The 24,832-nt window shown below is 44.2% G+C and overlaps 1 protein-coding gene and 1 long non-coding RNA gene across 4 annotated transcripts in view; one reads left to right on the top strand and one right to left on the bottom strand.

Annotated features, from left to right (window-relative positions):
- Positions 1-21,299, top strand: part of LOC310765601 — a 131,216-nt gene extending 109,917 nt beyond the window's left edge. Inside the window, exons 2-4 of the long non-coding RNA XR_014549664.1 lie at positions 1,942-2,296; positions 13,154-13,236; positions 20,240-21,299. This is a non-coding gene — a long non-coding RNA (uncharacterized lncRNA). The remainder of the gene's footprint in view (positions 1-1,941; positions 2,297-13,153; positions 13,237-20,239) is intronic.
- ARHGAP29 (Rho GTPase activating protein 29) overlaps positions 1-24,832 on the bottom strand; it is a 101,168-nt gene that overhangs the window by 55,958 nt on the left and 20,378 nt on the right. For 2 of the 3 annotated variants that reach the window (XM_083620565.1, XM_083620563.1), the window contains exon 1: positions 1,920-2,174. The exons of the other annotated variant lie outside the window; for it this stretch is intronic. The gene's annotated coding sequence lies outside the window, so the exon portion shown is untranslated. Of the gene's footprint in view, positions 1-1,919; positions 2,175-24,832 lie in introns of those variants that run through there. 3 annotated transcript variants of the gene reach the window in all.

Here is a 24,832-nt window from a genome sequence, read left to right on the forward strand (position 1 = left end):
ATTTCATATAAACATACCTGCAACTACTTAGTCTTCGTTTTAAAGCAACATGCATGATACTACATAATACACACTGAGAGGCGGTCACAAATTATGAAAGCCAACCATGTCAACAATGTAACCTGGTTCACTGAACCCTATGGAAAGAAGATCATACTAGGAGAAGTTCCCTTTAAACTGTTATGCAAAAGCTTTGTGCAACCTTCCAAAGTTGCCATATGCAGAGTTGTTCTGCAATCTTACCCTTCCACTTAACCATTTCCTTCTCTTAAAACATAATGACTAGTAGTGTGACAAGCAGAACTTGCTATACACAGAGAACTCTTGTGGTTTTGTATTTTGGAGCCCTGACAAGATCATTCTCATCTTAAAGCGTTTAAAATGCTTCATCACAGGCTTGTTATCTGGAGCTCACTCTCACCCCAAACACTTAAAAAGATGACAACTATTCAACTATTTCGTTTTGAATATATGCACTTGTTTTAGAATCTTATGGTGTCAATTGCACACTGCATATTAAATAACATTTCCATGAACAGCTAGGCTTTCAGGACTTACTTGCAACTATTACATCATATATTATTTTGAGATATGGATTTTCCGTAAAACTTTCATCTAGATGTTTTAAGATTAAATACATATACTCTTGAATTACTCCCTTATACTTTATCAGAGAAGAGCACAGCTTCACTCTTGACAATATATATCTAATTGCACCAAAAGAAGGAAAGCAAGTTCCTACATTCCCCCAACAACCTATAACGTCCCTAAATTATTATTGGGGTCAACCCTCTATGCATGTTCATGCACAAAGCAGCCCTGCAGGCTACAGTGGTCTGACTCCAAACCAAATGCATACAATACAGCTGCCCAGTTCTGATAACCATGCCCGGAGTTACTAGTGGACAGTTGGGGGGTGGGTGAGTGGGAAGAGGACGGGAAGCAGCAGCAAAAGTTTCCCTCATCAGGGCAAGGCAAGTTACAGCCAATAGAAAGGGGGAGAAAAACTAAACTGAATAATTGTTGACAAGGATATTGTATGAGCAGTTGGAAACATATATATAAACCCACCCGTTTTTAGCAAGGGAGGCGCCCGAGCTCCCCCACCCCTTTCAAAGGAATATCTGGCATTCCTGGCCAGGCGCGGGCGGGGGTGCGCGCGCGCGCGCGCGACCGCAAACTCTCACTCTCACTCCCCCCCCCCTTGCGCACCGCTCCTCCCAGCTGCAAAAGGCAGTCCAGGGCCCCCTTTCACCGGCCCATGCCTGAGCAGCCACAGCTGCCAAATCGCACGTCCACCTCCTCCTCCTGCTGCTGTCCATGCCCAGGATTTAAATACAATCGAAAGGAGAAGACGCTCCGGCTACAAAACACACACGGGGCGCGGGGGGGGGGGGAGAGTGAAAGAGAGAGTGAGCGGGGCTGGCTGTAACTAAATAGTAACTGAGAAAACTACGTGGTGTAAAATAGGGCGGATGGGGGGGGAGGGGAAGGGCAGAGATTTGAGGGGTGAGGTACTGGCTAGTGTGGCTGGTGTGGAAACACGCACCCGAAACGAGGGCGGGGAGAGAAAAAGGAAATTGTCAAGAGCGGGGTGTGGTGTGGCGGGGTGTCTGTGTGTGTGTAACACAACCCCCCAGAAAAGCGAACTCGGAACCTGACTGGAGAGTTTGGGAAGGGGGAGAAAAGAAGCGGCGGCGTGAGAAACCTCCTCTCCTCACCCCTCATAGAGTCTCCCTCTCTCTCCTGCCTCACTGCGCGCGGGGCAACCGCTGCATGTGGGGACGGAGCGCCCTGAGGAGAAAAATAACACACACACACCCCCCCAGGGGAAGGGGAGGGAGAACTGACAGACGTTGGCAGCCGACCCAATCCCCGCCGCGCGCTCCCCCTCAGCCGAAACCGCCCGTCCTCCTTACCCGGCAAACTTGAGAGGAAAAGCTGAGGTGGGGGGAGACGCGAAGGCGGCTCTCAGAGGCGTCGCCAGGTCGCTGCCGGCGGCTCCGAATCCCCGGGCACGAGGAGGAGGAGGCGGCGCGGCGGCATCAGCAGCGGCCGCCGCATCCCCTCCGCCTGCTGAACTCTCTCTGTCTCTTCTGCTCGCTCGCTCACACACACGCTGCTCGCTGCTAGACTGGCCAACGCCGCCACCCGCACAACACAACCGCTCCCAATGCCCCGCCCCGCGCCGTAGCTCTTGCATGTGCCCTCCTCCTCCGCCCCGCTCTCCAAGCGCCGCCTCCCATTGGGCGGCTAAGCGCGCCCGGGGGCGTGGCTCATGCTAATCGGGCAGCAGGTACCGGCGAAGAAGGCGTGAGAGGCTTTTTCCGGAGGGGAGGGAGAGGGGGCCTCGCGCGAAGGCCCGGCTGGTTCTGTGTTCAAATTTCCCCTTCTTGTTAGGAGGTGGAGGGAGGAAGAAAAGAAAAAAAAAGCCACCACGCTCCATTGGCTCCATTTGACCAGGGAGGGACCCCATATTCTGGCACATGCCTTGGATAAATCTCTGCCCCGTTTGAATTTTGGGAGTGTTTTGGGTTGTAGGTCATTTACGTATGTATGTATGTATGTATGTTGATATCTATCCTGCAAGTGTTGATAAGCTTCAGACTTTCCTGTTTCTGCAGGACAGGACACACAAAATCGGATGGCTTGCTTCACTCTGCCTAACAGGAGGGCATGACATAAGTAGGAATGAAGCTGCCTGGCCTATACTGTACTGAGTCTCACCATTAGGACTGCCTAGTTCAGTATTGTCTACTGTAAACAGCGTTTCCTGGCACTCTGGCACTCCTATGGTGTCCCGTTGCGCCAGAAGCACTTTAGTCATGGCCACATGACCCAGAAAGCTGTCTGCGGACAAACGCCGGCTCCCTCGGCCTGGAAGCGAGATGAGCGCCACAACCCCATAGTCGCCTTTGACTGGACTTAACCATCCAGGGGTCCTTTACCTTACATTGACTGGCAGCAGCTCTCTGGGTGTTTCAGGCAGCAAGTCCCACCCAGTCCTACTTGGAGATGCCAGAGATTGAATGTGGGGCATTCTGCATGCAAGGCAGATGCTCTGCCACAGAGCTACAGCCCTCCCCTGAAGTCTGATGGCTTCTGTTTTCTTACTGCTGCCATGCCAGAGGTGACTCAGCATGTGTATTTGCAGGGGTGGCATGGGTTGGGGTAGGAAGATAATCCAGGAAATATATGGGTGCTGCCAGAAATGTACTTCGACACAGTAGCTGAACCCTTCGTGGGTTGCCAGGCTTCATAGTAATGCTGGCACATGGGAAGCTAGCTAGCCTGGACATCTGTTCAAGAACAACAGCAAATACAGTACAATACTGTATGTGCATTTGAATGCATGTTATCTACAGAAACAAAGCACCACCACATTATGTAGCATTAAAGTATGGCATGTCTATTCCTTATGACACGACACACTTTGGACAACCCATTGTGCCATATTTTGATTCACAGCTGACAGACCATCAGAGCATCTATAACGTTCCCTAGGACTGGGTATTCTCCAGATGTGTTCAACTTTCATCGGCCCCAGCTAGGGTTGCTACCCATCCCTAGAAAAACGTGAACATCCTTTTTTGGAGAAAACTGTCCCATGCCCTGTTTGGACTTCAAATGGGATGCCTTTTTCACGTATTCAAGCTCCTCTTCCTCATCAAATCTGTGCGGGCAGAGGGTGGGTCATGGAGAGTGAGGGAGTTTGCAGTGCATGGGCCTGCTATAGTGGAGTCTCAGGTTTTCCGCAGGCAGGGGGGTGGCCGATAGGTCGGAGAGCAAAAGAGGTGGCTTGCAGGGGCCTCTTGTCGGGGTCCGGTGCTGTAGAGAGAGCTTTTGCATGGGTAGAGGGGGTGGGGGTTGGTCAGACTTGGAGAGCGAGTCCCAGCTATATATGCAATGTGCAATATTTTTCTTACAGTTGTAAATCATAGTGCTTTTGTTCTTTTTTTATTGAAGAAACCACTGTAAACCCCGTGTGCCATTGCAATGGGTTGTTCTGAAGTAATTTCTGCACTAGGTAAAGTAATTTTTAGGCTCCCCCCCCATTTTGCCTGACCAAAGGTAGCAACTGGCAGCCAGTAAAAATCTGGGAAAGTGGAAGATGGGGTTCAATAACATATGGATGGCTTAGGGTATGATTGGTGCTGTGGGTGCATCAATGATTGTGGTATGTAACACCTAATTTTAAAGCATGTAAGGTTGCTTTGGTAGGTCTTCTTTGGCCTTTGCTCCCGCCACTTAAAGCTGAACCATGACCAACCCATACCTTTTAAGATCTGGTCTTCTCTCAAGAATCTGCAATTCTTCACCCTGAGCATAGCTAGAGACATGAGGGGAATCTTTACACCCTTCAGCTTTGCTGCATCAGACAACAATTTGGTTTAACTTCTCAGCAGAATTTAAAACTAACCTGCCATTTGCTCAAACCTTTTCCCTATTGCTTTCAGTCTGCTTCTAACATATTTCTCACTGGTTCATTTTCTTTTCATGCTGTGGCTAAGCAATATGCTCCACTAGGTGAGCTTTAATTAAAGACACTCGTTTCCCTGCTCAAGAGTTCAGCTGCAGCTGGGCCCTCTTGTCAGCCAGATGATTGCTTGCATCCAGCCATATCTTAAGCACACAGTAGTTCATCTGTAAGCCCAGTTTATCTGAGATGCCCATGAAATACTAGCCCCATACAGCAATCCGAAATGCAGAAGTCAGTGACAGAGGGCAAAGGCATGCAGGGGGAAAGTGTGAGTTGAATGGAATGGGTCTTTGGTAAAAGGTCAAAGGTTGGAACAAGCTGACCACCTAAGCAGTGAATAGTGGGCCTGTTTAACAACAATAAAAGAGAGTGTTTGTACTTTGGGGGCTATTACATCAGCATTTGTTGGCTATGCTGGTCACGCATCGCTGGAGGATGGATAGGTGAGGATTGCTCCACAGTTAGTCTTGCTTGAAACAAGCCTTCTTGAAAACTTGGTTCTCTTTAGCCAAGAGCTACTGGAAGCACATGCTCTCATAACCTTTAGAAGAGTCAGAAAGGCATCTGAGGGCTGAACAGTAGGTTCTTTCCAGCTGAAAAAGTAAAGGCATTCTATGGCACTGCAGGATCTATCAAATGCCATGTGGTATCATTATACAGGGACACGGGTGGCGCTGTGGGTAAAACCTCAGTGCCTAGGACTTGCCGATCCCATGATCGGCGGTTCGAATCCCCGCGGCGGGGTGAGCTTCCGTCATTCGGTCCCAGCTCCTGCCCACCTAGCAGTTCGAAAGCACCCTTAAGTGCAAGTAGATAAACAGGTACCGCTTTATAGTGGGAAGGTAAACGGCGTTTCCGTGTGCTGCTCTGGTGCCGGTTCGCCAGAGCAGCTTCATCACGCTGGCCACGTGACCCGGAAGTGTCTGCGGACAGCGCTGGCTCCCGGCCTCTAGAGTGAGATGAGCGCACAACCCTAGAGTCTGTCAAGACTGGCCCGTACGGGCAGGGGTACCTTTACCTTTACCTATCATTATACAGAATGGTTTAAAATACTGTACCTTAAAAAAAAGGAAATAATAATAATAATAATTTTTATTTATATCCCGCCCTCCCCAGCTGAAGCCAGGCTCAGGGCGGCTAACAACAATAAAATAATACAACATTCTAAAATCATTTCATTAAAATTAATTCAACTCAAATTGATGGTAACTATTAGTTCTATAAAGTTCTGTGAAGATTGCCAAAGGAGGGAGTCAGGCTGTGCCCTGACCAAAGGCCTGGTGGAACAGCTCTGTCTTGCAGGCCCTGCGGAAAGATGTCAAGTCCTGCAGGGCCCTAGTCTCTTGTGACAGAGCGTTCCACCAGATTGGAGCCACAGCTGAAAAAGCCCTGGCTCTAGTTGAGGCCAGCCTAACTTCTCTGTGGCCTGGGACCTTCAGGATGTTTTTGTTTGAAGACCGTAAGTTCCTCTGTGGGACATACCAGGAGAGGCGGTCACATTAAAGAGCATTTAAAATGCATTAAAGAGATGAGCATCAGGGTTAAGGTACTCTAAAGTCTACAACATTTGTGGACCTATGAAATATTATCATATATTACTATTAATTATTATACATGATGCTTTAAAATACCTTAAAAGCAGGTATTTTATAAGCAGTAAGCGTTTCTGCTATTGGAGCCATAGTGAGCGTGAGATTGTGGGTGGGTTTGTATTTGGTCAGCAACTCCCCGTGCATCTTCCGGAATTCTTAAATTTTAAAGTTTTAGACATATCATGCTTTGAGCAGACCCACTGAAATCCATGGGAATTGGGTTAGCCACAACTACCTGAATTCCTACTGATTTCAGTGGTTTTACTCTAAACATGACTAAGTCTGGATCCAGCCAATAAGTGGAAGTAACCTCCAATGGATTTTAGTGGGAAATGCTTTCAAGCAAGTTGCTTTGGTTTGCAATCCTAAACACACACCTACCCTGGGAATAAGCAGCACTAAAGCCAGTGGGGCTGACTGCCGATAAGGCAGTAAGATACTTGTGTTTGCTACCCTTGAATATATGCTGGACGTTATAAGCCCCCTCCCCTCCCTTCTGCAATGATCTGCTTTACTCGTAATTTCAAGAAATATGTATAGTTCCTGGGTAAAGTAGAACATTGCAAAATCAAGGCATTGAACTGTTACTCATTTTACCCATAAGGCCAAGGACATCCCTAGACTTTGTCCTCCTTAACAAACAACAGTGGAGTACTGTTGCAAAGAGAGCTGCATACAGCTTCCAGAAAAAAATGCAGTCTTTTGCAGCCTTCAGAATCAAGGCAAAGCACAAGTTTCAAAATGTGCCATTACTCCGTAAGGCTATGCTCATCGGTCTTGAAACCTAGCGCCACACTCCTGTATGGGCTTTGCACATTTATTAGTAGTTAAAGAACAAAACTAATGTAGGTTAGAATGTGGATTATTTCTATATCTGACTAATCATACTCATTAAAACTAATGGATTTAAATTAGTAATGATCATTGGTTTCAATGGGTCTTCTCCGAGTTTGACTTAGTAATATGGTTACTGTCTTACTAGCAGCAAAAAATATATTTAAAAAATACTGTATTTCACAACCCATAGTAACCAATGAGTATTAGCTGATTTTAACCATAGTTGACCCTAGAATAAGGTCTAGGGTCAACAGGTTAACATTTAGTAGTTAATCCATCATTTTTTCTTTCCTCTGTACCTCTTCGCTAAATTAAAGGAATTTTTTTTTGGGGGGGGGGGTAATGCATAAAAAATATGATTGCCTTGTTGTTAGCAGCTGCATGCACAGAAATAGCGAACCATTTCCTGCTCTGTTGAAATAGTTGGATGAATAAAATTGGGACTGTCAGAACTACTGACTCAACATTGAAGGGTTGTGGGAGGCATATCAAAAGGTAGTAACTTCGCTTTGACTTTGTTTCTTTTCATTATGTGAGCAAACGCCTGCCCCTTTCCCAACAGCTCGGCTGGCTTCCCAGGGATGCCGGTACCTGCAACCGTGTTACATTTGAGTTTTGGTATGTAACACTGTGTTTGTATTGAGAATGCTCTTTGTGCACCACTTCGTTGTGCGTTATTTCTTAAACCAAATGTTGTTTGTATTCTCAAAAAAAAAATGGCAATAAAAACATTAAATTAAAAATAAAGCTTTTGTAAATATATAAACCCATTACAGAGTTGCAAGCTATCAGTTCTGCCAATAGTAAATCTAGAGGAAGAACAAATAAAGGCACCGAATGCAGAAAGATTAAAAAGAAATTGGTTCCTTCGATGGATTGGTGCTATAAATGCCAAAATGAAGTGAGAGTAAACAAATGTAAAATAATTCCATGTGTGGTCCATGGTCAGTGGTAGAGCACATGGTTTGCATTGCAGAGGGACCCAGGTTCAATCTCTGCCATCTCCAGGCAGAGATAGAATAGTCTCCTGCCTGTAACCCTGGAGAGCATCTGCCAGTTGATATAGACAATGCTAAGGTAGATGGTCTGATTCAGAGTTTCCCAAACTTGGGTCTCCAGCTGTTTTTGGATTACAATTCCCGTCATTCCTGACCACTGCTAGCTAAGGACTGATGGGAATTGTAGTCCAACAACAGCTCAAGGCCCAAGTTTGGGAAACCCTGGTCTGACTCAATATAAGGCAGCTTCCTATGTTGCTATGTACTGCTTTGGGATCCTCTGATTCCCTATCCTTGTGAAACTGAGCTTGCACAACTAATGGCTTCAGCAGCAATTGCAGTATCTGATCTCCAGATTCCTCCATGTTCCAGGATGTTTTGTCCCTGTTGCAAAGCTTACTTTTTAAGATCAATGTTTCAGAGGTAAGGGAATGGCATGAAACAAGAGCTATGCCTTTACCAACTGTGTTTTGGTTAGTATAATTGCCCAAGTGAATCCACTGCTCATCTGTCCACCACATGAATGACAGAAAAACATTCCTCATTGCCCTTTATCCAGCAAAACTTTCATCATACAATACTATGAATTTCTGCCAATTTTTAAGACGTGTTAACAGCCGTACTGGATTTCATAAATATTCCATTTGGATCTGACTTTTTGACCACAAATGTATCTGGATACATGAGGAACTTTATGCAAAGCTTTCAGTTGGGGCACTTAAGTAAACAAGAGGCTAAGTAGGGAAGCAGAAATGTAGCTAAAAGCTGCACATGGTATTTGAGAAATTTCAAGGTGGAGCTAAAAGGAATTCACCAAATCACTACAGAAATGCCATAAGGTCCTCAGCTTCCTGATTTTCTGTCTTTATTTGTCCTCTTATAAGTCCACTATAACAGCAGGTGGGTTGGGATCTGCTACTGGATGACAGAATGACCTAAGGTGGGTGACGGCAGCAGCACAACAACCATGCAAATACACAGCAAGAAAATAGGAAGTGGGTCCCCAGATGCATAGCTGAGCTAAAGGCGGGTCCTGAGTCTGCAAAGCTTAACAACTATACAACTTGTGATATGACATCATCACCCTGTGCCTGCCCTTCCAGCCAATGATATGAGGTGGAAGGGTGGAAGCTGTACAGTGCAGGTATGTTGTAATAGAGCAGGCCTGGCCAAACCTGGCCCCCAGCTGTTTTGAGACTACAACTCCCATCATCCCTAGCTAACAGGACCAGTGCTCAGGGATGATGGGAATTGTAGTCCCAAACCAGCTGGAGGGCCAAGTTTGGCCATGCCTGTAACAGAGGTTTAGAAGAAGAGATAGAAAAGAGTGCAGCAGCAGCTATGAATATCTCATAACGTTCATGCACTAGGATGGATCTTTATAACTTTCTAATAGCTATTCATCCCTCTATTTGAATTTATCTAGTCCTTTTTCATATTCAGCTATCCTGCAGCCCACTCTACTGGTTCTGGTAATAACAGTTCAACCACGAACTGTGTAAAATAAGTCAATGCTCTCTGTGATGGCATGGCCTGAAGGCATGCAGCCTGCCCCATGAGAAGGGAGAGAGGCAAGTAAACCGACTAACTAAACCAACCCTTCTGCCTTCTTAACATAACCACTGCCACTATGTAGAATTGTAGATGCATATACATATTTTTCTCTGCCTGCCTCAACCCACTCCCAATATTTGGCAGAGTGGTATGACTCTTAGGGAACAATTCAGTAAAATTGTTTTAGAAAAGTAGGTACTGATGAGGCAAATTTTCCAGATTTCAGTTCATGTTTCCCAAACCCAGAATAATTGTATATGTTTTTAATACATTTCTATACTTTTTTCCTTTTCTAAAAGTGAAAGAGTTCTAAGGAATGTAACATTTAGCAAAGAGTGCCTTTAAACAAACCTTCATTTCATCTGGAATTTCACTTGATTAGAGGAAAGTACTTTTTCACACCCATAATTCATTGATGGAATTTGCTGCCAGAATAGGGTGGCAACGACCACTTGGTTAGGTAGCTTTAACACGTAATAAGTCTATCAGGCACTAGTTATGAAGTAAGCAGGGGTATTCTGATAAACAACAGACAAATAGAGTTCAAGGAAAACCACCTTTATTTCATAACTTATGGTCCCCAGTCCAGACGGACTGATTGACACCTCCTACAGTTATACAGACTCCCCAGATTCAGAGACAGCATGCTGATAATCACAGGTGGAGAGAGTGCTGTTGTTACACTCATGTCCTGCTTGTGGCCTCCACAAAACCTTCTACTTGGCTATTGTGGAGGCAGGAAGTCTGATTCATTCAGCAGGCCTCCTCTTACATTCTTAATATTTATTTCTGGATAATGAAATTGCATCCAGTTGAATTTGCCCCCATCCACATGTGTTTGCAACACATCCAGCCAGTTTGTTCCAAAAAGGTTTTTTAAAAGATGAGAGGTCCATAAATCTCTTCGGAGGAATGGATCCGAACAGGCATCGTGCTCTGTTGTGTGTGCTTAGGTTTTCATATGTTTTTGCATTCCACAAAAGCAGATAAGGGATTCCAAGTCCATCTAAGCAATGGGGCTCTGTTAGTAGAAAATGTTAACGATGCATATTAGCACAGGGCATTGAACGGGAGCTTCATCTGCTCTTGCAGCATTAGTGCAAGCAAAATTCTAACCAGAGAGAAACGGCTTCCCTACTGACATGGGCAGGAGAAGGTTCCTGCACAGCTGTTATTGATTTCAGTGGGGCATGTGCAGGAGAACCTCCCAGCGAATTATGCTGCTTTTAAAAGGATGTTCTTTTATTTTTCCACGTAATTATCACCAAAGCAACCAGCCTGTCCCATTTAAGCAAAAACAAAATACAGAAAGCAAGCCACAACACTGCCCCTCTATTTTGCACATTTAAAAACAAAACAAAATTGTTTGGAGGCTGTGTACTTTCCCTGCACCTGCACTATGCTGGAGTGAACATCAATCTACAAACATGGGACAAGCCGAAAGGCAAATCCTCCCCTCTCTGCTCACTCTGTTACCCCCCCCCCCTTTTACACAAAAGGAAAAAAACTGGTTCTCAGGAGAAGGGTGGGGGAGGTCAGGACAAAACATGCAGTAAGAAGTCTTGTTTTTTATGCCAATCTCAACTATTTTGTTTGGCGTTCAGCTGCACATTCTTTGCCAGCGCTCAATATTATGCTGCAACAGGCACAAATAGAACAGTAACTAAGGAGCAGACTAGCATGTTAATATTTCAGACATCAGGGAAAAAAGCCCATCTTTGATCAAATGTAGGAAGTTTCTGTGATGTGCTCAAGAGTATGTTTATGCACTTGTGGGTCTCCTATATAGCACTTTTGTCATGTTAGTTACCTAAGTTTCAGAAGGGACATTAGTTCCTTGGGGGGAGGGGAACCTGATATCCATCCAAGCATTGCTATGAAGGCAGAAGAGCTTTTAGGTCCAGTCACACATAAGCAAGGTTTTTCTTAAAATCGAATGTTTCAGTAGAGATCTGGTCTACAAGCCAGTGCTGTGTAGTGGTTAGAGTGTTGGACCTGGGAGACTAGAGTTCAAATCGCCACTCGGCCATGAAGCTCACTGGGTGATCTTTGCTCAAGCCACTGCCTCTCAGCCTAACCTAACACAGTGTTTTTTGTGGAGATGAAATGAAGAGGGGGAGAACAATGCACACCATATTGAGTTCCTTGGAGAAAATGGTGAGATATCAGTGTAGATAATATAATAACAATAAGAATAGCAGTGGCGTAGCGTGGGTTGTCAGCACCCGGGGCAAGGCAAGTAATTTGCGCCCCCTAACCTGTGGATTTGCGCCCCTAACCCTAATCCCCAGATGTTGTGCCCGGTGCGGCCGGCCCCCCCTGCACCGCCCACGCTACGCCACTGAAGAATAGAATTCTACACACAGAAAGACCATTTAACTCTCATTACCTTCAGTGACATTTAGGGTGGCTGAGTACAGGACTCCAGCCACGATTGAAATATCACACAGGCCTCTTGCAGGGACTTAGGGCAGGGTTGGGGAACCAGCGTCCCTCCAGATGTTGCTGGACTAGTTTCTTTCACCCCTGACTATTGGCCCTATGTGCTGAGGCTTATGGGAACTGGAGTCCAGCATTTCATAGAGTTGGAAGGGACCGCAAGGGTCATCTGGTCCAACCCCAAGCAATGCAGGAATCTTTTGCTCAGTGTGGGGCTTGAACCCAGGACCCCGAGATTAAGCACCTCATGCTCTACCAGCTGAGCTATCCCAGGTCCATAGGGGGTCCAAAAACTGGAGGCTCATGACAGCTGCTGTCCTAGATTCAAAGAAGGAGCTTGGACATCACTTCGAACCAAATGCATGTACCTTTGAGGAAACTGGTGACATACAGAGATTCTAAAATGATGTCTTCTGGCTTCAAAGCTGAAAGCTGGCAATAGACCACAGTAGCTTGAAACTTTCATTTACAGAACACTTGTCCTTTAGCAGTTGCATGACAGGCAGAATTTCAGCGCATGATGCTTTCCCATGAATAAAGAGGTGTTGTGACTAAAAGCTTTACCAGCTGGATTTCTACCCGTGTTGCCACTATTAAAGACTCCGGAAAACCCAGTAGAGGGGAAATGCACTGCCTTTGAGTGGGGAAGAAATCGATTTCCCTTTAGGAATAAATTGGAAAGGAGGGCTACCGCTTAGAGCATGTGCAAAGGAAAATCTAACTCTACAAGGAAGGACTTGGTTCACTTCAGGCACAGGCAAACTTGGCCCTCCAGATGTTTTGGGACTACAACTCCCATCATCCCTGAACACTGGTCCTGTTAGCTAGGGACGATGGGAGTTGTAGTCTCAAAAACAGCCAGAGGGCCAAGTTTGGCCATGCCTGGTTCACTTAGTGCAACATTCAAACCTTCCTTATTACAAGGTGTTCTGTATACGCCCTAAAGTAAGTAAAGGCCCCCCGATTTTTATATATCTAAAAATGTGGTAATTAGTCATAAAGTCACCCGACTTCAGCTTATAACCCAAAATGTCCAGAGTTTTTATTATTCTCCTTGATGTACTGAATTCCATAAAATGGATGGCATGCTGGGTGAAGTATTTCCCTTGATAAAGCATTTCATTCCATGTCCCCCTCCCCAACACTTGCCCCACCAAGGAATGTAAACTAAATGAGTGATTAGCTTCCATGTCAGCCTGCCTACATTTTGATCTCTGAAACCAAACAAAAACCCTCGTAATTTTTCTTCGCAGAACAACTGCCCACTTGGATGACTGCCAGTGCACTGAAGTGAAATCCTGACAAGTCAGAGGCATGGTGAGCTGGTAGTTCTTGTGTGGGACTGAAATGGGTGTCCAACCAGTTCCCATGGGGTTGTGCCTCCCCCAAGAGAGCACAGGTACACAGTTTTGGAAGATCTAGCATTGTCACTCAAGCACCAAATGTCTTGGGTGGCTCAGAGTGCCTTTGAAGGAGCTTCAGCTGGTTTGCCAGCTGCAATTATTCCTGGAGAGAGATAGCCTTGCTATGGTGATTCATATTCTGGTAAATTCCCAGCTGGATTTCTGCGATGTGTTATATACCTGGGACTGCCTGTAAGATGCCCTGGAAGCTTCAGTTAGTGCAGCGCTTGCTTAGCTGTCAGAATTTTGACTGGTATATCCAGCATTGCTCATATTATACCTGTTTGAATTCCATTTGCTTCTGAGCCCAAGGTGCTTGGGACTCGGGTACCTGAAGAAATGCCTCTCCTTATATCACCGTGTCTTAAGGTCTTCTGCAGAGGCCCTTCTCCAATTCTTTTCTTCTGTGATACAGTGAATGATCTGGGGCCACCTACTGCGCTTCAAGGTTGATTTGAACTCTGGTCTCCCATGTCCTAGTCCAACACTCTAACCGCTATGCACCAAAGGCTCTTAACAGAGATACATTTTGCAGTCACAAAAGGGAGAGGGCCTTTTCTGTGTCCCAGCTTCGGAATGCCCTCCCGAAGACGACCTGTCTGGTGCTTTTTAACATCACCAGGCAAATATCTTCCTACTTGTTCAGGCATTTGAGATGGTGTCTTAATTAAAATTGCCTCTTCTGCTCCTTAGAGTTATGTTTTTATCGTGCTGCTTATTGTCAGCATGTAGTATTCATAAGTTATCTGAATAGTTTCACACACAGTTTTGTACACCACCCTGGAAACTTCTGCTTAAGACAGTTTAAGAGCAAATACATGGTTTGCAGCCTCAGACATATAGAAATCTTAGCTTCTGGGTAGGATTTGAGATTTATTATACAGTAGTTCTACAGAAAATCATCGTTGGCAGCAGATCCCCCCCAAAAGTATTGGGGTTTGGGAACCCTTCGCTGTGTATCCTCGCTCCTCTTCCTGTTGAACAGAGGGCAGGAATTCAGCAGAGCACAGCGTAACTGAGAAATATTTGTGTTGGTCTTAAGATTATTGTGGAATGTTATCACAAGGAGTCATTATATGCCCACAGCTTGCATCACCACTCTTTGCACTGTAGAAGCTGTGGGTTGATTGTCTTTTATTTTTTTACTTGATTCAAAAAGTTGTTACACTGTCTGTCAACAGGGTAAAAATAAAAATCCCAGGGAAAATTATATAATGCCAGAGAACACATCCTGCTTTTAATACACTCTGTTTTTCGGTGATCCGTTTTCTTCAAGATAACACTGCATTAATATTCACTGATTAGGGAAAGAGTAACAGCTGACATAATGTGATGCTTCTGTTCTCTGGTGCTTAAGTACTTGACAACTTCTAAAATGCCAAGGCTTCAGTGCTCCCATTCCACCCTAGTGGTATTCTTTACCCTTCAAGTAAGTGACGGAATATGCTGCATTTCAGGATTTGTCCAGGATTCCCCCAAAACATTTTTCTAGCTGCCGGTGGTTTTATGGATATTTGCTTTATATTTGACTGCACCTTCTATGTATATCCTACATCAAGATGAACAGAATGAGTTTTAAAATTTACAGCAGCAGCAACAGAAAGCCGTACACAACAAAAATGTGCATTTGCTTCTGCTGTCAAACAATGGGCTAACAATTTTGTTGAGACATCAATGACTCAATTTGCTTCCTGCGAGTTTCCATTAGCAAACAGGAATCTAGATTACTTTTGCCAGGAGGCATTACAATGCTATCATTAATTTGTGTCGCACCCGCACATCAGGGCACCAATCAGCTTTTTAATTTTTTATTTTTTTTTACTTGGAGAGAATGTTCAGCCAAGTGGAGTTGAAAGGGTATCATTGCAGCAGCATTAATTGTGAAGGCTTGTTGTGGTCAAAGGAAGAGAAATCTCTCTTTTTTTTAACCTGAAAGCTCTCAGCAGAAATTGTAGCTGTTTTGCAGAATGCTCATTCTTCTCTCTCTGCAATAGTCCTTCTACCCAGCCTGTGGGACTTCTGAGCCTCAGTTACTTAACTTGGTTTACCTCCACAATAATTATATGTTTTCTGTGACTGCTGAATGGTCTTATGCACACAATATTTGTGATGGAGGTTCTCTTTCCAACAAAAAAATTGGGGCTACTTGAAACCTGGAGAGCTTCTACCAGTTAATCCTGAACTAGATGGACCAACGGTCTGATTTAGTATAAGGGAACATCCTATGTTCCTTTGAGCAGTTTGCGGAGAGAGCACAGATTTGTATATAAATTATATAAATAAATATGTGATGATAAGCCACTGTGTGTATGTGCATTCAGCTGCAACAATCCTGATGAACACAAACCAGGATAAGCAAAATGTATTAGCTAAAAGGGAGAAGGAACCACAGTCGGCGCAGACATAAGATTGCATCAGGGTTAACAATAGTAAAGCAAGAAAAGAGATGAAGTGAGTGAGCCCATATATAACCAACAGCATGTGAAGTTGGCACGAGATCTTAGTGCAGGGGTGGGGAACATTTGTCCCTCCAGGTGCTGCTGAACTACAATTTCCATCCTCCCTGGCCATTAGCCATGCTTGCTGGGGCTGATAAGATTTGTAGTTCAGTAACATCTAGAGGGCCAAGGGTGCTCCACCCCTGCATTAGTGGCACTGAGGATGTAATCACACAACATATATTTTCTTGGGATAAGAGACACAGACTATGTGTGGAGCTTTCTGAGATCTTCTAATGTACAAGCCTTTCCAGGTGATAATTTTATGGCACAAAAATTGCAACATTTGTTGAGTTGGATCCAGCTACCTTGAAGTAGCTATAGGAATGTTTTGCTTTCAGAGGACTTAATCTGTGATGTTTTGCCAATGGGGAAAAGCAGCACCCTTCTGTCCACTAATGCATGAGCAATTTTATTTTTAATCTTCTTACTCTCTTGTAATGTCCTGGAAGTGATACTGGGAGTATCTCAAAAGGCAGCATTGCTTTGTCCTTTCTGCCCCCAGACTGTCTCGCTACTTCCTTTCTTTTTGAAAAACCTTGCTTGGTATGCAAATATGCATAATCAGCATTGTGCATAAATCAGCACATGTGGCCATGACTGGGGCTAATAGGCCCATTGTCAGCTTGGTGGGCAAATGCTCCACTCTGGCTAACACCAGCCTGCTTTATTTTTAACCATGTTGTTGTTGTTGTTGGGCATCTATCTGTCTCAGTTGACAATGGAGGAGTGTGCCTTTGGGGGTGAAGTCAAACTGTTGGAAGGTTACAGCACCTGCTGTGGCTGTAGGGACCGATGCAGGAGAGACATGTTTTGTTGAAGCTAGGACAGATGAAGGTGGCTGGTTGTGCAGCTGCAGCTGCACCATGCTGTTCCTTCTCTTTGCACTCCTCCCAGCGGTCATGGTATGAGTGCACAACCTGTCTGTCTGTCTGTCTGTCTCCAGGCACTGCAGTTGTCAGCAAGTGACTCCCAAATGGTGGGGTTGATTTTGCCAGCCTTCATGTCACGTTTGCAGACATCTTTGTAACACAGAGTTGGTTTGCCAGTGACTGAAGCCAGCTCCCTGTAGAGCACGTCCCTGGGGATCCTGACATCTTCCATTCTGTGTACATGACCAAGCCAGTGTAGATGTCGCTGAGACAGGAGTGCAGACAGGAGTGCTGGGAATGTGGGCTTAGGAGAAGAGCGTATCGTTGTTTGAGACACTGTCCTGCCATGTGATGCCCCAAATCTTCCTGATGTAGCACATGTGGAAGGCGTTGAGGCGTCGCTCCTGGAGGTTGTAAGCTTCCCACAACTCACTTCCATGAAGCACCATGCTCAACACACAAGCTTGGTAGACCTTCATTTTGGTATTGGTCCAAATGTTAGCACCACATTTTCCCATACCCTTTTGAAGAAGTGAGCCATTGCCATAGCTGCCTTGCTAATAAGCTTGTCCAGCTCAGTGTTGACGAGAGGTTCTTGGTTATGGTGGAACCCAGGCAGGCAAAAATGTCTACCACCTCAAGCGTGTGCTGATACATGGAGTGCTGGTGACATCCTGACCCAGGAAGTACAGCACTGTAAAGAGAAGTGCTGGAGCATGTGGTTGCCGCTGTTACCAGCTTCATTATCCTCAGTGCTTTTTTCTAGAAAAAGAGGTGCCAGAACTCACCTTGTTCTCTTATAATGACAATGGCGCCCACCTGAGATGGGCCGGAACTGAGTTCTGATGAGTTCCAGCTGAAAAAATGCCCTGATTACCCCCAATGCCTCTGGTCCCCAAACCTTGGAATATACTGTATCAAGGATGGGAAGCAGAGAGGCATTGGGCATAATGAAGGTGCTGGCAGCAGCTGCCTTGTTCTTCACAGCACTGGGCTGAAAGAGTGTTGGCAGAAGGACTTGTGATGCTTTCAGCACCACTGCCAGACTTCACAGTTGCCTTCCACTGCTACCCCTATCACTCCTTGGTGAGCTTGGGGAAGGCAGAGGGGCACCAAAGAGCCATCAGAGGCACCATGCCCAGTGCCCCTTCTCAAACCTAGTGCCAGGCCTATTAACATTGGTTAGGGTATCGAGAGATGAATATAGCTGGCTATTATCCCCTTTCTCTTGGAGGCCCCCTAGGGAGGCTGCTTGCTGTTTTGTTCAGGGTGGAGTGGAGTGGTGTTCAGTGGTGCTACACTCCCTTTTGTTAAGTGTGTTTTGTTGCTAATGAAGGCAGGAATCATTTTCCCCACCCCTCCACTAAAATCTCAAGGATGGCTATACTAATTCCAGAACACATCAACTATTTTCATTGGATTTTCTGCTTACATTTTAGAGGCATAAACTAATTCCCCAAATCTGCATCCCTTTTTATCAACAACATTTCCTCTGATGGTAGTGGATGTTGCACAATTTCAAGAATGTGAGGCCCCTAATCCACAATTCACCACAAAGCTCAGTCATCCAAACAAACCTTTTTTGTGATCCTTACCTTTCCACTAGCAAAACCTACCCACTAAAGACTTGAGTGCATCATTCTAATGATTCCAATTTAGCTATTGGTACAGCTGCTCTAAAATTGCTTTGCAAAACTCCTAGCATTTGATTGTGCAAAGTTCCCCAGTCTTTCAACATCTTATCATGAAAACTTTGGAAATGTATATAATTCCTTTTAATACAACAGTTTCCACCTCAGGTTTATGACAGGTCTATTAATCAGTCATCACTGAAGGTTTGGGAGCTCCCATTTCATCACAGCCATTCCTACATCTATCAGTCAATTATCTTTATTTCTTAGCATCTTTTTAATTATGTTTGACTATGGATGACGTAGGCTAGGGGGCTTCACCACTGCAAGTGTACTAGAAGCCTGAAGCCAAAGAGCAGGCTGCTTAGGAAAAATCATATGTACAATTCAGTATCTTTCCCACTCCCTCTTTGCCCTCCTTACCTAGCAGTCACCAGTGCTGTAACCTGGTGATGGTAGTAACAATGGATTGTAAGAACTCTCGTCTGGTAATAAAGAATTATTTTCTAAAGAAGGTGATTGGAGGAACAGCTGCAGACATTCCTGGATAAGACTGATTATCTGGATCCATGTCAGTGTGGGTTCAGGCTGCTCTTTCTTCTCTATATCTCAGCAGCTTTTGGTACCATGCTCTTTCTTCTCTATATCTCAGCAGCTTTTGGTACCATTGACTATGGTATCTTCCTGGACCAATATCCTACCTGCAGGGTCAGGTAAATAAAGTAATATTGGGAGAGTGCTCTTCAGCCCCCTAGTGTTTATGCTGTGGGCTGCCACAGGGCACTACTTTCTCCCCAAAGCAACTACTCTATTCCAAACTTAAAAATGGAAAGTGTAATGCTAATGGTTAACAAAAGAGGTTTAAAGACTCTCTCAAGGCAAATCTAATAAAATGTAGTATAAACACCGACAATTGGGAAACACTGGCATGTGAGCGTTCCAACTGAAGAACAGCCTTTACCAAAGGTGTCATGGACTTTGAAGATGCTTGAACTCAGGACGAAAGGGAGAAACATGCTAAGTGGGAGGTACGTTTGGCAACCCTCACCATGATCAACTCCCATCTGGAATCCTATGTCCCCACTGTGGAAGGATGTGTGGATCCAGAATTGGCCTCCAGTCATTTACGGACTCACTGTTAAGACTGTGGAAGACAATCTTACTTAGCTATGAGTGATCGCCAAAGAAGAATATGACTACTTTCTCCCCAATGCTATGAAGCCATACTAAGCCATTAGGAGTGGTCGTTGGGAGTTTTAGAGCAGAGATGATAGCCAACACTACTTCTCCATTACATCTGAGTCAGCGGGAAAGTCCTGGACTGGTACCTTGATGCAGCAGTAGGCTGCATAAACTGAGATTGAATCCTGGAAAGATGGAGAGCTTATAGGTACATGACTCTCATATTTGGGAGATGGGTCCATTGCTTGTCCAATACTAGAACCCAAGTTCTAGTATTGTGAGGGGGGAAACTTCTTCATATCTATTTTCTCCATACCATACATGATTTTTTATATCTTCTCCCCACCTTTTTTCTAAATTAAAAGGTCCCAAATCTTTCCTCAGAGGAGAGTTGCTCTAACTTCAGTTACTGGTTTGACTATATGACTTAGTATTATATGAGTTGTAGTTATTGTTTGAGTGTGAACAACATTCCAGTGTAGAGGAACCATGGAAAGCAATAAATTTTCTATGCCCCAAACTTTCTGCTTCAGAACTAGAACCTGTCAAAGCAAACAACAGAGTACACATCTTGCTTAAGAGAGAGGTCCTCAAGAAAAGGACAGGAAAACCATTATTCCTATATGCAGTAGACACTGCAAACCTAAGCCTTTTTTTCTGACTTCAGGAGAGACAGAAAACCCTGTAGGTGCACTTTCATTATTCTAAAACATTTTTTTCCTCTTTCTTTACAAAAGTCAGGCTATCTCACAGAGGTTTCAACTTGATTCACTCCAACTGGGTAAGTGCATTATGGCTAATAATCAACTGAAAAGATGAAACCAATGGACTTGGAACACTGACAACAGTTGGGGTGAGGGGAATGGAAACTTGGGAGGAGGGAGAGTGATATTGAATATCCTGGAAAAGGACATGGCAGGCTGGGGGACACCCTGAAGAGAAGAACTCCGCCCTGAAACATTTTGTTGCTTGTCCCATGTATTTCCCTTAATAAGGAAATCAACTTAAATATGGCTGTCCCAGTATCTATGAAGCTGATTTGGATGAGGGGGAAAATGTGTTGGTAACAAAATATGATTGTTGCTGAGCCCTGCGTATAATTTAGGAAGTTAAGTATGTCAAGCACTGTATATAATTTAGGAAGTCTAGCCAATGGTAAAGTTCACTGAGAGAGAAAGAGAGACAGATACGGGGACTTCCACAGCCCAAGGCAGAACAACTAAGTTCAACACCTAACAACAAAATGGAAAACATTTAAAGAGCCAGAAAGACACAACAATGTGCATATGATACTTACAAATAATTAACAAATTGCATTTAATTTACGTTGTTGTTCAGCTACAGCTGGTAGATGTGTTATGGAGCTCACACTTTGACTAGAGGCCTGCAACCATTGTTTCAGCTGGGAATTATGCCTAATGTCCATCTGCACACATACACTCAGCAGGCCGGGGGAGAATCCCCTGCCTCCATGCAGTCTCTTTCAGCAAACTTCCGCATCCTTTCTCACACCATCTTAACCACAACCCCATTTCCCTGTCTCTCTCCCTCCTGTTCATTATCCTGTGATAAATAGATTCTTCTAAAAACTAGCCATGACTAGAAAGAATGGCATTCCGATTTGTCACTTTCAAGACACTTGCTGAGCAGACCTTGAGCCTTGCAGCATCACTACAACATACTTACACAGGAATCTTGACCACCGCCTGAGGGAATCAAAGTATTATTTTTGAATAGATTCTTATAAAGCACTTCAGAATTGAGGCTGGTTATTATCTAGATGATTTATTACCATTTTATTCATTAGGGGACTAAAGGCAGAGCGACTCATTGTGAAGCAAGCATGGAATACTGTCCCCAACATTTCCAATCTAGTGCTAACATAGGGTGAAGTGGTGCTTAACCCTTTTGTCCATCCATCCATTATTTCCTGTTTCATGTTTTTAAACCTATTCCCCCAGCTGGGATCTGAAACCAAAAATATAGATAATGTAGTGACCAAGGGAAACAGATATGGGTCAGACAGCACACAGTTTAAATCTCACCTTTGTGGTGAAGTACTACATCTCAGTTTCAGCCCACCAATTTTGCAAGGGACAATCAGAGGTCAGGGGAAGGGTTAAGCACCTGCTTCCTACCCACCCACCAGCAAATCCCCAGGGTGGGTGGGTGTTGCATAGTGACAGGATGGGAAAACTGTTTGATGTATAATGTGAAACTCTGTCCTTAATAACACTTGGTTGATTATCTTATACATAGAGAGACAGTTACAGTGAAAAGAGGTGAAAAACACAGTTCCTAGGTGGTAAAGTCTTGTAGAGTAACCAATAACAGGAAATGCGCTGTGGCTGAGTTGCTAACCGCTTAGAAATCAAGGGCCTGGATTGTGATTAGGCAGCGAGGTGTGCAGAGCAGGTAACACTCAAAGAGTGTTTTCCATGAGGAAATATGGATGCCTGGGGGCCTCTGCTGGGTTTAATGAAAAACAATTACAGAATTTGCAGGCAGGCATTTTGGTGGAGATAATTTTCTCACTTCATAGCCACAGAAAACAATGTAACTAAGCTAGGATTAAGAGGGGGGTTTGTGGCTATTATCAGCTCTGTCGGAAGAAGGTGAAATGGTTACTGTTCAGGTGGGAACAGATCCATTTTCCCCCTTTTTTGCACTGGAAAATAGATGGCTTGCACTGACTCTATGCAAGCTCCAGTAAAGACAAACCAGGACACATTCCTTCCTTCCCTTATAGCCAGCCAGTGGTTGCTCCAAGCACATTCCAGATCTGCTAGGATACCTTAATTGTCTTCACCTGGATGAGCTTGCCAACATTCCTGTGAGCTATTACAACTCCTATGGAGTGGAGCATGCTTTCCTTGTTTTTCCAAATCTTCCGCTGCCAAGTCTCAGTGGGAGTGATACACGCCTACGTTTACGTACAATTTTGCTAATTCCCTTATCTGCTAATGATGTACAAGGTGCCTTCGTGAAAGCGCTCCCTTTAGTGAATGCTCACAGTAATAGTTTCAGGACAACCCATAATGAGAGATCAGAACTGATAACAGGGAAAGAGGTGAAATATGTGACTTGTTGCAATACGACGCTAGGTATTGTGTATTGTTTTTAGCGGTGTTTTTTTGTAATTAATTATAGCTATTCCACACAGGTTTGTCCAGAATAAGAATCAATGACAGTTTTTAATTTCCGCGGCTTCAGTCTTCACAACATTTAATTCAAATTAGTGTGGAAAAATGAACGAAGCAGTTTAAAGGACCCTAACCTTGGGGAAAAGGTTGGGCAACTTTTTTTGGGAAGGCTATGCCGTTTTTTCAGGGCTTTCTTCCCGAACACAAATTATGTTGGAATGCCTGGAACAATTTCCCCACCACCGAGTTTGTGTAATTATGATAACCAAAGGCAGAAGGCACCAGTGAAGAAGAAGAAAAAAGCAGAGTTAGAAACCTCTCCAGAGGTCACACTACCATAGCTCCTGGGAAAGGAGAATCTGTTCCAAACCATAGTTCCATAGACAGTCTCAAGTTCATTTTTCAGAATATGATCATGAAAAGCCACACAGAATAACCACACTTATAAATAGAACAGCTGGATCACAAACAGGAAACACTCATGTCTTTTACATGCTTAATGGGGAATAAGGTCCATTGAACTCAGTGAGTCTTACCTCTGAGTAGGCACAGGCAGCAATGCATTTATAGATGTTTTGAAATCATTAAGGAAAAAATGCTAATATATATTCAAGCAGTGTTCTCTTTTTAGAGATTGCAACAGCTTTTATAACATTTTTTCATTAATGTCGACTCAGAACTAAGCCCCACTGAGTTCAATGGTCAGATGATGATGATGATGATGATTAACTAGCACATCCCATCAGTCCAAGGATTTCTGTTTTTGCAATGGGACTTCCCCCCCTTCCCCCTGTGTGTGTTCTACAACTCCCCCAAATCTGCTCTAGAAGAAGGGGGGAGCTCCTAGAACCAATTTATAGGGTGCACAGTGGGAAGAATGTTTTGTTGCAGAAGCAGAAATCCTCGTGCTGGTGGAATGTTCACATGGTGCAACAGAGAATTACCTCCAGGTGGCTGCATAAGATTGCAGCCTAAGAGGAGAAAGTGACGCAATGAATATAAAGGCAGTTTGTATGACAGTCATGTGCCCTCTTCAACAATGCGTGGAAGACTGTCCACCAACTGCTGCCCTTGCGAGCCCTCCATAGATTACAATGAATCAGTTTTATTTATCTGATTCATTTCGTGTGCCATCTTCCTGCCCTTAGGACCCCTGGACAACAACAACAGAAATCTTAAGACAATTTAAAATGAAAACAATTAAAACAGCAGTATCAAAACACAAATGGTAAAACCACCAGAGAAAAGAACAACAACAAAAGCACGACACCGAAAACAATTCTCCAGCAGCATATTATGCTGGGATAGCTCTGTTGGTAGAGCATGAGACTCTTAATCTCAGGGTTGTGGCTTCATGCCCCACATTGAGCAAAAGGTTCCTGCATTGCAGGGGGTTGGACTAGATGACCCTCATGGTCCCTTCCAACTCTACGATTCCATGATTCTGTAACATAGTGTGGCCACTTATGGATTGTCAAAAAAGGGGACTAAAGAGGACTTGGATTTGCATCACATTTGCACATGCTGATTTTTATGTATAGATACAAATAATTACTGTGATTTAAAAAGAACTATAATACATTTCACCCAAGTGATCTGTCTGCTGTTCAGGTGCTAAAGGTTGGCCTTGCCCTGCTGTTTCTTCTTTTGGGTCTTTATTTTCAATCTAGACTTTGAATAGAAGCTGCCTTCAAATAAGAGGGCTGTCCTTGAATTCACAGGCCTGCAAATATAGGGCTGTCTTCTGTAAATAGGACACATGCTTGCCATTTAATACCAAGGTTCTCCTAAGACATTTATACATTATGTTTTCACCGACCAATGAAAGGCAAGCAATGATTCATTCAGGTGAACCTCCCTAGGGAGACATTCCAGGTGGAGGACATTCCTCAATGAAAGGTGCCACAGTGCTTGAGCCTGGTGGATTGAACACAGCAACTAGCAAAATTTAGCTCGGGGTTCCCAGACACTGTCAAACAAACTATCTTTCAGACGGGCAATAATATCTGATTGCCAACATAATTATTTTGCCATATTTCTAGGTCACTTTCTTAAAATGCTTCTTGTTCTTTAAAATTATGTAACTACTGGTGACCTTATTGTAAGGAGTAATTAAACATTAGAATAAGCAGCTGTAAAATGACACATATTTTTGATAATGTGTAGCTTCGTGGTGCACAGTGAGACAACACCGATGAATGTA

Source organism: Podarcis filfolensis (assembly GCF_964270895.1).
Source record: "Podarcis filfolensis genome assembly, chromosome: 6".
Taxonomy (NCBI): Eukaryota; Metazoa; Chordata; class Lepidosauria; order Squamata; family Lacertidae; genus Podarcis; species Podarcis filfolensis.